General features: G+C 31.3%; 1 long non-coding RNA gene across 2 annotated transcripts in view; it reads right to left on the bottom strand.

Moving 5' to 3' along the window:
• LOC139517135 (uncharacterized) overlaps positions 1-13,381 on the bottom strand; it is a 560,758-nt gene extending 547,377 nt beyond the window's left edge. The window contains exons 1-4 of one of the 2 annotated variants that reach the window (XR_011663089.1): positions 13,333-13,381; positions 12,847-12,973; positions 6,252-6,375; positions 2,723-3,033 (exon numbers count right to left, since the gene is read on the bottom strand). This is a non-coding gene — a long non-coding RNA (uncharacterized lncRNA). Of the gene's footprint in view, positions 1-2,722; positions 3,034-6,251; positions 6,376-12,846; positions 12,974-13,120 lie in introns of both variants that reach the window. The other variant, XR_011663090.1, reaches the window with a different exon arrangement.
• Positions 13,382-13,688: the final 307 nt, after the last annotated feature.

Below are 13,688 nucleotides of genomic sequence, written 5' to 3'. Positions count from 1 at the left end.
AAGGTCCATTTCTAGTTCTTGATAGGTAACTTAAGGGAAAAACAGGAAAACTAATGAGTTTTCAGCACAACAACAAATATTATTATGAAGCAGTAGATTCACACTCAAGTCAAACACTACTACATTGTAGTTCAGTATTAGTGGAGGGGTTTTGCTTGACGATCAATGCATTTGAATGGGGACATATGTTTGGAAACCCCCTCCCCTTATCCTGGGTTGGGGCTTGATGATCAATGCATTTGAATGGGGACATATGTTTGCCCCCCCCCCCCCCCTTATCCTTTGGTTGGGAACCCCCCTTTTGAAATAGCTGGATCTACTCCTGCAGTTAATCCTTGATCATATAATATCACATGCATACATCTAAAACAAATTTATGTTATTTATTTCTTTTAAATTTAAAGTAAAAATTGGATTTCTCATTTGCCATGTTTGCTCTCCCTGGACATGTATGAAATATTTGTCACTGTCAAATAGGAAATATTTAGCAACCAACAATCAATCCATAAACAGTACATGTTTGCAGTAACACCCTATAATATTTTTTCCAAAATACTAGAATTAGAGGATGTTGATATAAAACTATACTTTTTCCCCAACAAAAGCAAGGAGTTACTAATTTACTGTAAATGTATAATGAAAGTATGATTAATTTCACGTCTAATTACTTGATGTTTTGGTAGGTACAAAATGTATATCTCATGTTATATAACACAATGTGTACCTTCGAGACAAATTTCAGTGATTGAGAAGTTAAAGTTGCAATGGGATATTGTTAACACTTTGAAACTTAAAACAAAAATTCCTCAACTTAAGGCTCAAGTAATATAGAAACATGTATAATTTCTTAAAAGTTTGAACATTCATTGTATATTGTGCCTCAGGGATAATGTGTATTATTTTTTGTTAAATGCTTTGCATTTGAAATAAGTTGTAAATGTTTTGACAAGGCCATAATTTATTATTTATTAAATAAACAGTAATAAATTCTTAGCTTTCCTATTAAACAATTCTGCAAATCCCTTGTCCTTAGTTGACCATAGATGGTCCATGATTTTGCTTACTTTTTTGTAGATCCCTTTCAGATATAAAGTTCACCTTAAATATATCATACTTCAGCTTTCCATAATAAATAGTTACATGTATTTTAAAATTATTAATGGTACTAAAAAAGCAGAACAGGTCTCATTATAAGCTCTAAAGCAGTTTGTAATATAACTCTTTCCTTAGTGACAAATTATTGTTCAAGCTAGTGGTATGGTATATAACTCCTTTCTTTAAGTGACAGATATTTGTCCTAGTGATATGGTCTATGCAGTCTGAATAAGACTCCCACACTTGTCATCTAAGAGTAAATACTACTAACATTTAATATCTTAACATGTTACCTTCTAGACTACTATCAATTGAATAAAGTATTTATTTTATATAAAATGGGTTTGTTTGCATTTGTGTTCTTTTTTTTAAACAAACACACTTTATTTACCATATTGAATTTCTTCTAATTACTGTGAGTTACCCCTAAACATGTATGCACATCACAACCAATAATATACAATTACATGCATGGATGCATTTGTTTTAAGGCATCAATAATACTTGCATAACATCTGTGATTAACATATTCTTATATACAGTTTTAAAGACTGCTCTAAGTTAACTGAACACTTCTAAGCATTAACTAATGATCAGTTGGATAGAAGTCTTTTTTCATGTTTTTGTTAAACAATGGCACTTAAACAATACATTGTATTTGACATATTTTCAAAATTGCTTCATTGGTTTGTTAGGCTTTTGTTTCTTTGACATACATTCACATCTTCTATAATGTAGTGTGAACTGACCTTTGCACTTGCACAACAAACTACCACCCAGTCTGCTTGAGTTATCAGGTATTTTGAGGTGATTAGGTTTATTAATGAAGTGCAAGAAAACGTTAACTGTTTTTTTAACCCTGAAGATACATGTACTATCACTTTTGACCTGCAGTCAGCGTAATTACAAGTGTTTAATGCCAGGTGGTAAGCAGGATTTTTACCAAAGTTTAAGAGGATCGTATAAAAGACCCAAAGACATTCAGCCAAACACCCAGATTGAGCTACAAAAAATGTATTGGTATATTTAGCCATTACATGTACACTGATCAATTTTTTTCATTAAAATGTCTCTCGATTAATAATTTGGTTGAGATATTGAAATAAAGATCACTACTTGATATAAAATTGAGAATGAAAATGGGGAATGTCAAAGTGACAACAACCCAACAAAAGAGCAGACAACAGTCGAAGGCCACCAATGGGTCTTCCCGCACTCAGAGGTGGTTATCAGCTGTACACAAATTAAAATTCAAAGGACTTTCAGACTTTTCCCAAAAGTAATTCTTCACCCCTTTTATGTCTTCACTACATTGTTAATGTAAACATAAATCATGTTTATTTATATTATATTTTATAAGTCAACAGAATGCATTCATAGAAGATTATGAGTATTTTTTTGAGGACAATATTCCTTCTCACATAGTTAATATCTTACAAGTGATTTATTCTGAACTGATCCTAGACGGTAACATGTTTTATTCCTTTATTCGGTGCTGGTATTAAAGACTCTTTACAAGTCAAGCTGTTACAAGGACATGAATCACAAGACATCAGGTGTAGTACAATTGATTTTTATCCTTAAGCTGTATTGATACAATAGCAAAGAAATATCATATTTTACTTACTTGTAAATCGTTGCTGAACTTATTTCTGGAGTAAATCCATCACTTTTTCACAATAAATCCCAATGAATTAAATGGATGTAAAAATAAATCCAGTGAATTAAAGCATATGAACATCACTTGACAATACCTCCAATGCTGAATGAACAATGAATTAAATTAAATCCATAATTGCACAAAACAGACTCTTTGAACACTTAAAAATAATTCCATTATATTTTGTTTTTTCCACAATACTTATTCCATTTAATTTGTATAGAAAACAATCATAGATTTTGCCATTAATGAATAATCATTTACGGAATTACAAATACCTGCAAACATAAAAAACATTTACTAAAACATACATGTATACAGATTTCATGTCCATAGATAAATTTTTGAATTTTTTTTCTAAACATGCAATAAATTTTGCCTGCAATTTTAACCACTTCTTTGTTTAAACAACTTATCAATGGTATTCTATTGTTGTGTATGTTGCTTTTAAGTGTTGCAAGAAAGCATGATTCCAATAACTTTTCAGGTCTTATTTTCTGTATTTGTCTTCACTCTGTTTTATACTTATTTTGTTACCAAGTTTAAATTGTACATGATCTATATTCATAAATCACAATATGCCTCACATTTGTTTTTTTGTGACAAATTATCAGAGGCCTGCATATTTATCAAACCAATTACATCTCAGGACTCTTTTTTCAAGAATAAATCACCTACTATAGAAACTTAGTCTATCAATATCATTAATATTTACACTGAAAAATCAGCAATACATTATATTGCTTTGTGTGTGTGTGTGTGTTTTTGTGTGTCTTGGATGGGTACTCCATATCCTTTGGTTTTTTATTACATGTACTTCACAGGTACATATCTTAGAGCGGGTAAGTTTAGGTTTTTTAAAGAATGTAAAAATGAAGAGCATGTAACTACAATGTATGGTAAAATTAGAAGAAATACTTTATAATCATACACTTCAATACAGAACCAGACTAGGTACAAATAACAAAGGACCATAAACAAGATACCCACACCTTTTTGTTCAATGATTCTTTGCACTCAGTCAATTACTCCTCACTTTTGTACATGATTGGGTGATTCAACTTTTTTTTTATTTGAATGTCATTGATGAGTTTTTGTTGACTAAACTCATATCTGGCATACAACAATCAAAAGGCTAACTCATATCTGGCATACAACAATCAAAAGGCTAACTCATATCTGGCATACAACAATCAAAAGGCTAACTCATATCTGGCATACAACAATCAAAAGGCTAACTCATATCTGGCATACAACAATCAAAAGGCTAAGTTTGTTTTCTGTTCAGTTTAATGTTTTGAAATTGAATCAACCGTTGACACTTTTAATTTTCAAATAATCGTCTTTTCTATCCAAAATTCATTTTGTTACAAAAACACAATTTCTTTGCATCAGGTTAATCTTTTTTCACTGATAAACTTGAACAAGATTTTAACAATGGAAAATAAAGTATAATTCAATTCAAATAATTGCATTATCAGTCTAAGAAATTGATTTGTAGAACCTCTTTGTTAACAGATAGAATACCACACATATCTGTACACCGGAAGTATCCCACCCCTATCAAACCACCCTGCAGGCTTTAGTCGAGACAGTTGATCCATTTCCTCACTGGGTCATATGTTTTCAACATTTATAAATGGATTTTTAAGTTGTATTCAAATTTCTCTATTCAAAATTTCTATGGAAACCTGACATTTTTATTCAATGACTTTTTACCTGATTTTCAATACAAAACTTAGAAATGTCAGAAAATGTAATAAGAAGGAGCGACTTGTACCAAGATAACACGTAACCCCAGGTTCTGTACAGTATGAATAAACTCTTTTCACACAATGTTATGTAATTCAAATGATTATATAATCACAACAGCTTCTGATTGGTTTCTGATGCAAAATATTTTTGTTTTTAATCCCTTAACTTCTGTTAGTCATTACTTTGAACTTAAATGTAATGTATTGAAATGAAACTATTTTATTTCTTGAAACATGCATACATTCCTATCATGAATGCAACAAAGGTATTTCAATGGTCTAGTTGCATAAGAAATTACAACTTTTTTGTACTATTTTTAAGACTCTTATCAGTGCAAACAAAATCACCTGTGTAAAAATACATTTATAAATCTTACATATTAAAATTGTTCATTTAATACTTTAATACCAAAATCAATACTGTCTGACTTTGATCTATGGTCAGATGACCTCTCACCTTGGAAACTAGTATGGTGACATGTGGAAACAGTTTTTTTAGATGGAGGAAATTTTTAAGAACATAGTTTGGATATTATCAAAGGGCAAAGCAATCGAAGATATGTATACAGAAAAAGTTATAAATGATGACATCGAACATCTGAAATTGTGGAGTTCAGGAAAATATCACCATAGGTTGTTACAGTCATTTTTGCAGTTTCTAAAGAATTGACTATGTAAATATAAATCTGGTCTTTAAATCATAACTTAAATAAAATAATGACTAGTTAAATCTTGTCATATAATCCCAATTAAATGAAGATTAATGAAGAACTATATAATTTCATCACCTTTGTAACAATAATTTTCAACCTAAAATCTATTTTAATGATCATTATGGTGAAACCCTTTAAGAACAGATTAACACGGACTTTAATTTAATAAGTAAGCGGTGGCACTTTGTTCAGTCTGAGGTACTATCTACTTATCATTTAAGTCAGTCCTGTACAATCAGTCTTTAGCAGATCATTCAGTACTTATCAGTACTTAGATGAGAAAGCTACTTTTGGTCAAATTTTATCTTGGTACTTATTAATCATCTGATAGTTCACACAATCGACACAATGGCATAAATGTAAAAAATATTCAAGTTTAAACCATGTATAATGGAGATTAGAACATGAAGCCAATTTTTAAGTATCTAAAAGATGTCACAAGGGTTATTAAATAAACTGTATAGTCAATATCTCAAAAAGCGGCAGCAGTGGGGGGAAATTCAGGTTTCAGGCATGTTGGTGATTTTATCTAGGGATTAAAGATCAAGACATATCATTAAGTATCTTATAAAGATGTCTAAAGGTCAGTTTAACTTAAGTTTACTCTAGGTAAATATATAGAAAATGCATTATCACTAGATTTATAAGACACTTCACAATCAATTTGGCCAGGAAAATGAAACACCCAATATTGTTACAGAAAAAGGAAATGGACTTTCAACCTTTCGAATCATTTTTTAATAGTGAATATCATTCTGAAAGCTGTAAAATGAAAAAAATTACAAACAAAAAACTACAGACTTATATGAATCTATTCTAACATCTTGCTTCTAGAGGAATAATGTGAAGTGGCACAATTTGACGATGTTGCAGCAAAAACATCTGCCCATAAAGATGACACTGATTAAGCTAAAAAAAAGTGCAATTTTTAAACATTTTTTTATGCGACATTGAAAATTTTTTCCCTCCTTCAATGTCGCCCTTTCTGTAATATCTCCTCAGCTGCATAAACTGATATATTTTACATACCAATATCTTCTCCAACTGTTCATATGAATAACTCTGTCTGATAGGGTTACAACAGCATTGTTTTCTTGTCTTTACCAGCTTATGGTTCAACATCATCCATACTACACTTGGGATTCATGAATATCTGTAAAATACAAACCTTAAATAATAGAAATATTAAATTCACAAAATATACAACAATACACCTTTCAAGTCCAAAATCTATATTACATAAGGTCATATGATTAGAAGTGAAAATCAGGCAAAAAAATAATCTGTATTTGTAGTCCTATATTTCGCCTAGCAATGCCAGGCAGACAACAATACAAAAGTGTTTTTTCAATACTTAAAAAAAAAATATACTGGGAAAAACAAGGAGGGTATACAAACAAGTTTCATAAAGCAGCTTAAGGAATTTCCTTTCTGAACATAGATCCACTTCATATAAAAACTTGCTAAAGTTGTGCTTCTTCGAATGATAAAACCACATACATGTTTTTAGTTTTTTTTGTCAATTATTTTCAAAAGAATATAATATTTTCTTTGATTGCTCTATGTTTTGTGGCATTGAATAATAGTGCAGTTCTGTATTTGAATTTTGTTGTATAAGACTTTTAAGCAACTTTCAACACATCTATGCTGTTAAGATTCATTGAAACTAACGTGAAATCTCTCATCCTTTTTAAAAGATTAATGTACAGATGTGAAGATGATTACCACAAGACAACACTCTTTTTTCAGTAAATTGATTAGTGTTGAATGCCACTTTCAGCACAGTTTGCTCTATTGTAGTGGCCAGTTTTTATGGTGGAGAAGGACAACAACAAAAGACAAAAAAAAGAGTAAAAATAAAATTTTACTTCTGATTTTTATTTGGATAAGACATGTATGAGTATACAGATTATCAAGGGAATTAATCAAGGTGTTGATTAACCTTCAATTTGACCTCACAAATTACATGTGAATACAAGCCGTAATCATATTAAGTTTTATAACAGTGATATCCTAACCTGTCAATCATATTTTGGCCAAACCCCCTGTATGAAATGACACTCAGACAAAGAATGATCAATTAAAAAGTAGTTCCAATCTATATTTCACAACAACAAGAAATGCCTACATATATAAGTTAATCTTATTCAATATATAAGTAAACCCTTAAATAGACATTTCCAATAAAAAAAAATTGATTTGTACTTTACATATTGGTAAATTAATATAGGTTTAAGCTCTAGTAAGCATGCTATGCGATATTATGATATAATATGCTCAGACTTTAAATAACTTTTTTGAAACAGGTGAAAACTAAAGCATGGTTTTGTAAGCTTAAAATAAATTGGAACCTGTAAGATAGTAGGAATATATTCATTGTGAGAATATGCCCTTCTGAAAATAATGCTTGTTCACAAGTTCATGACAACACCAATGTGATAATTTTTAATCAATTGATATCAAATGGCGGATTCATTGCTGATTATAATATACTACTGAAAGGCCTTGAGGATTAATATTGTTGTCTACAATTTATCTGTTATATCATTTTAGAAATAAAATAAAGTGTGAAAACTGGTAAAAACTCATCATTAAAGGGAAAGAACTCCTATGTTGTAGATTTAAAAAAAAAAATTTAATCAAATTTTTTAACCCTTTTCATGCGGGTAATATTACGGCCGTACCCAGACAACTGTTATTTGGGACTGATGGCGCTCCATACATTTAGAGGTCATCGTTATGCCATTTAATTTGAAGTGTATGCATGTTTCCTCAATGTGGCACTATTGATTGTCATGTTTCTCACTTTTAATATTCATTTTGAGCTCAAATACGAACTTCAAAAATTGATATAGGACAAAATTGTTTTTTTTGGAGCGATGGGCCTACCTTCCAGATCTGAAACACAGAGTTATGAGATAAGAACTGAACCTTGACAAATTCTGTTAACAAGAAGGCATATAACAACTGATTGTGTATATCATCAAAATACTGCAAGTCCAGTTAAAAGTGCAAAATCAGATTTATAAAACTTTTGGTGCAAATGACCTTGTTTAGACTGATGAACCCAGATCAGTTTCACCCCAACCTTACAATTGTGATAAATGTGTTCACTGGGATCCATTCTACATGTAAACTACAGTTAGATGCATCTTTTAAGTTCAGACTTTCAGGTCGAGAAAAAGAATGAAACTAGATGTGTCAAAGCGACACGAATGGCAGGTTTCAAAAAGTTGAAAATCTGCAATTTCAATAACACATGTGGACACAAACATGATTGAAGTCTCACATACCAAAAATCAGCTCAGAATGTAGAGGCATATCGAAAAATAGTCTGTATAACTGTGATTTTCAACATTTTTCAAAGTTGTAAACCCTTAGAGCGGAACAAAACTTAAATTTGATCTGTAAGGCCATAGTTATTATATTTTTAGTTTTACGAAATTTTTTGACAAAACCAATGGGTAGGAGGACGAAAAAAAAAAAAAAAAAAACTGCTGCTGCTGATTTTTTTTTTTATACCAACCGTCAATATCAAATTTTTTTTTTTTTTATTTCACCAGATTTTCTACTAGTGTAACTATTTTTTTTTCTTGACAAGGTTTGAATTGAAAATCAATGTGCAACAATTTACTAAATCACCAAGAGCATAAATTTAGATTCTTTCATGCAGTTATGAACTAAAATTTATTTTTTTTGCATGAAAAAAAATCAACATTTTTAATTTTTTTTTTTCCTATTTGGCAAAAATTAGGGTAGGAGGGTTCGTAAAACTAAAAATAAAAAAACTCATCATAAGTTACTCGACACATACCAAAAATCAGCCAAATATCTGAAAGCGTTTAGAAAAAAGTCTGTATAACTGTGAATTTCAACAATTTATCAAAGTCCAAACCCTGTAATTTCTGCAAAAATTAGCGGAGCAGAAGGAAACTTAAACTTGATCTTTAACTCACATACCAAAAATCAGCCCAATATCTGAAGGCGTTTAGAAAAAACTGTGGATAATGGTTTGTTGCAGAATGACGGAATTACGGACAGGAGTAAAACTTTATGTTCCCTACCACTTAGTGGCGGGGCCATAAAACATCAAAATTGACGCTTTTTGCACATGAGGATCAACTTTGGAGCAAATTCCTGCCCATCCTTTGAATTAATATTGATTATATCATCATGATCATGGGGCCACAAAATAAACTCATTTATTCTAAAACCAGTTTTTGATTGAACAAAAAAAATCAAACTTTAGATTTAAAACAATTTGAAAACAGGACCAAAACTTAAGAATCTAAATACACTATTAGATTCGGCCTATCAAAGAACCCAAATAATTCAATTTTTGAAGAAATCAAACTAAGTTTAATTTTGGCCCCGAATTTCTAAACTGTTGGGATAAAAAAAAAAAAAATCAATTCCAAACTTCTTTTTGTGGTAATAAAACTTCTGTTAAACTTTCATAGATTTCTATTTATTAATACTCAAGTTATTGTGCGAAAACCAAGAACAATTGTTATTTGTGCCCGATTTTGGCCCCTATCCCTAATCTGGTGGAACCAAAAACCCCCAAAATCAATCCCAAACTTCCTTTAGTGGTTATAAACCTTGTGTTAAAATTTTATTGATTTTATACCAAAGTTATTATCTTGAAATCATCGGACAATGACGTGATACCAATATACAACCAAATTTTTTTTCAGTTATAAGTTTTGTGTATAAGTTTCATAACATTTTCGTAGAAGCAAACTAAAGTTGGAGTACAGAAAAATAAAAATTCAGCAATTTTTGTGTTTATAAATGGGGCATAACTAAAGAGCGGTATAAGTAACATGACCCAATTTCCAAATTTGATCTGTATCAAGTAGTTATAAGCTTTGTGTATAAGTTTCATAACATTTGGTTGAGGCAAACTAAAAAAAAGAGTACAGAAAACCCCCAAAAAAGCATTTTTTTCCTTTGTAAAGAGGCATAACTTTCAAACCATTATAGTGACGATTCCAAAATTCAAACTTGATCTGTGTTTAGTGGTTATAAGCATTATGTATAAGTTTCGTAACATTTGGTTTAGACAAACTAATTGAGAGAACAGAAACCAACTATGGGACATATGTACAGCGGGGGCATACAAAGTGCGGAAATTGATTTGCTGGACTGACTGATGGAAAGTGATAGACAGATCAAACCTTATGTACCTTCTACTTCTTCAGTAGGGGACTATTAACTGCTTTAAAAAAAATCTTGCCTCGAGTTGTCACACAAACACTATTTTCCAATAAAATTCATATCTTTGGAAATAATTGATCTGCCTATTTTTAATCCAATTAGGATTAGTTTTAAAATTACAAAACCTTTTCATGAATGATGACACAAGCCAGTTGCTGTTGGGGGGGGGGGATGATTTGTGTATCATTCTGTGGGTTTGCAGTGAGACAACAATTTTGTATATAGGAAAGCTTAATTTTTACTTCTAAAATTACAACTGTACAAGCAGTGATTTGACCTTAGAAACCCTAGACCCTTCCACAATATGCCATGACTCTCCTATAATTATGCTTAGGGGGCACTACATAGAGTTAGATAATGAAGGGCAGTTATATATCTTTTAGTTTAGGGAAAGTATGGTTATTGTTCTTGGAAAAACAGTCTTAGAATAGATGTAATAACCAATCAGGGGTATTTATAACTTCGAATAGATGTAATAACCAATCAGGGGAATTTATGACTTAGAATAGATGTAATAACAAATCAGGGGTATTTATGACTTAGAATAGATGTAATAACCCATCAGGGGTATTTATGACTTAGAATAGATGTAATAACCAATCAGGGGTATTTATGACTTAGAATAGATGTAATAACAAATCAGGGGTATTTATGACTTAGAATAGATGTAATAACAAATCAGGGGTATTTATTACTTAGAATAGATGTAATAACCAATCAGGGGTCTTAGAATAGATGTAATAACCAATCAGGGGTCTTAGAATAGATGTAATAACCAATCAGGGGTCTTAGAATTGATGTAATAACCAATTAGGGGTATTTATAACAGTAGATCTAGATTAACCAACGACTTCAAGGATACATGTACTTAATATCTATTAGGAAAAGAACAGTTATAGGAAATTTTTTCTCTCTTACAGAATTCATTAGAAATTAAATGTACCCAACTTCATATTCTTCAAATTCATTCTGATGCTCCCGAAAATATGTTAACCAAACATACAACCTTTGAGATACAACCATTTTACAGATTACTGGCCATTCTCGATAGTTTGATGAAAGAACACATAGTTAAAATTCAGCATAGACTAGTGATAATAATACTTTGTCCTACACTCTCGGCGACTGAAACATTTTACAGCCTTCCTGATGCGATTGGAAGCAGTACCTCTGGCCAAGGCCAGGATTTTTCAATTTGTTGGTTTACGGATCCACCGACCAGATTTTGCCGATTTCCAGAATAAAAATAAAATTGACTTTTCATGCTTTTTATTCCCGCCGACCCTCACAAATACATTATCCCTGAAAAATAATTGAAAAATTCTTTTTTATGAAATGAAATGCGTTAAACACTAACAGAATTGATAACACTTTCTGTTGTGAAAAAATAAAACTTCCAGTTTACATTTCTAAAAATAGACAAATCAATTGTAACTGACCTTGAAATGTTGTTTGCGCAAATAATTTTGCGGAACAAAACCTGTGTATAAAACCTATTACACAATAAGTTTGTTTTCCTTATTTGTTATTAGTCCGTAAGATGCATCATCTCATAGAAATAGGCTTGTCCAAATGTGGGCAGGTGAAAGTTCAAGACAAAGTTAAAGTACCGAATATTAACAAATCATTTGAAATTTTCTTGGAGGGGGGGGGGGGAGAGAGGGGTATTAAACTTAAAGAACCAGTTACCAGAATTCACACATAAAGCTGGCACAAATTTTATGCTTTTGAAAGCACCAAGCTACTGAAGTCAACTTGTTACTTCAAAGAACAGAACAGCAGAGCAAACTGTTGAAAACTAAAAAGCTTGTAAAGGAACTATTACAACTCCAGGTAATCCAGTACCATGTGGGGCCAGTCCATTAATATATTCTGGAAGAGTAGCAAAGGTGAGCTTTAAGAGGCCAGCAGATAGGAGAGGATCAATACTACTGGCCTAACTTGTAGCTATCCTCATGGTTCTTATGCCCTGCATCCCAATCCTGTATCTAAATATATATGTACTTACTCCAAGTACTGTGAGAAAACACCTGCCATGTCGCTGAATAACAATGTTCAATACAAGGATGGGAGGATATGACTAGTACAAAGAGACAAGTTCTGTCAATTTTTCGACCATAGGATCAGGACTTACATGTAAAAGGGGGGGGGCTACCAATGAACTCTTATAATTAAGTGTAATTAGTGAATTACAAGACCGTCAAGAGACTTCTTTAATTAAAAAAAACTTTCTTGTATTGTTTTATGAGTCATTTGGTTTCTATCTTATTAATGAAAACCCTACTTCTCTTTACTTATATTCATCACACAATAAAAAATTTGTCCTCAGTTTATATGTTAAAATAGTGAATAAATCATTTTTCTAATAAACAATCTACCCATATTTTGTGGACATGATACTTACGGAATTATATTAAAGCCACGAAGAAACAAAAGTCGATTCTTCAAGTACAATAAAACTGAAAATATGAACTTGCTTCCGTCCATTTCTGATTCAAGCCAGTGCACGTTTCCAACACACGTTCTTCTGTCTGAAATATAAAGTACATTTCAGGTCCGATCTCTATTTAATTTGTTCTAAGATATACCTAAGTGTTTAATTTGTCACCTAAACATTTCATTTGGCAAACAGATGTGTATTAAAATGTATACAGAGAAGAAACTTAAGGAAACATTACCATGTGCTCTGGCAGCCATGATGTTCATCAGTTGGATATTTGCTGAATCTGCAAATTAGAATAGTCGATCGGATTGCAAAAAAAAGAGATTTCTTTGTAAAATGAACATCAAATCAACCCAAAAGGAGTGCATAACATGAAACTAGCCTCAAAGAACTACAAATTTTTGTTATTTCTTATACTGACTGGAGACCCTGAAAACCAAAACAAACCTCGATCCAAAACAATGTTCGTTTCCGGTTGTTCAAGGGAAATAACTATGTTAATTTTGAAGTTGAAAGCGCGGGAAGTTAAATATTCTTTTTTCACCTACAAACGCCTGGGGAATGGATGATATGGATAGTCGACCTTCGTATGGATAGAAACAAGTGCAGTAAATAAAACTTAATGCATTTCACTTATATCTTATATTTAATGTGTTTGTGTACTCTGTATAATGTTTTTGATATTACAATATTAAACAATTCAATTCAAATTCAAAATGAAAAATTATATATTAAAACATTGGTTTATATATGACCTCTCTATTAAAACTGGAATATAATGTACAAGAATACTGATCCCAGCT

Source organism: Mytilus edulis, chromosome 1 (assembly GCF_963676685.1).
Source record: "Mytilus edulis chromosome 1, xbMytEdul2.2, whole genome shotgun sequence".
Lineage (NCBI taxonomy): Eukaryota > Metazoa > Mollusca > Bivalvia > Mytilida > Mytilidae > Mytilus > Mytilus edulis.
The sequence above is the reverse complement of the archived record's forward strand: the minus strand, read 5'-3'. Positions and strand labels throughout refer to the sequence as shown.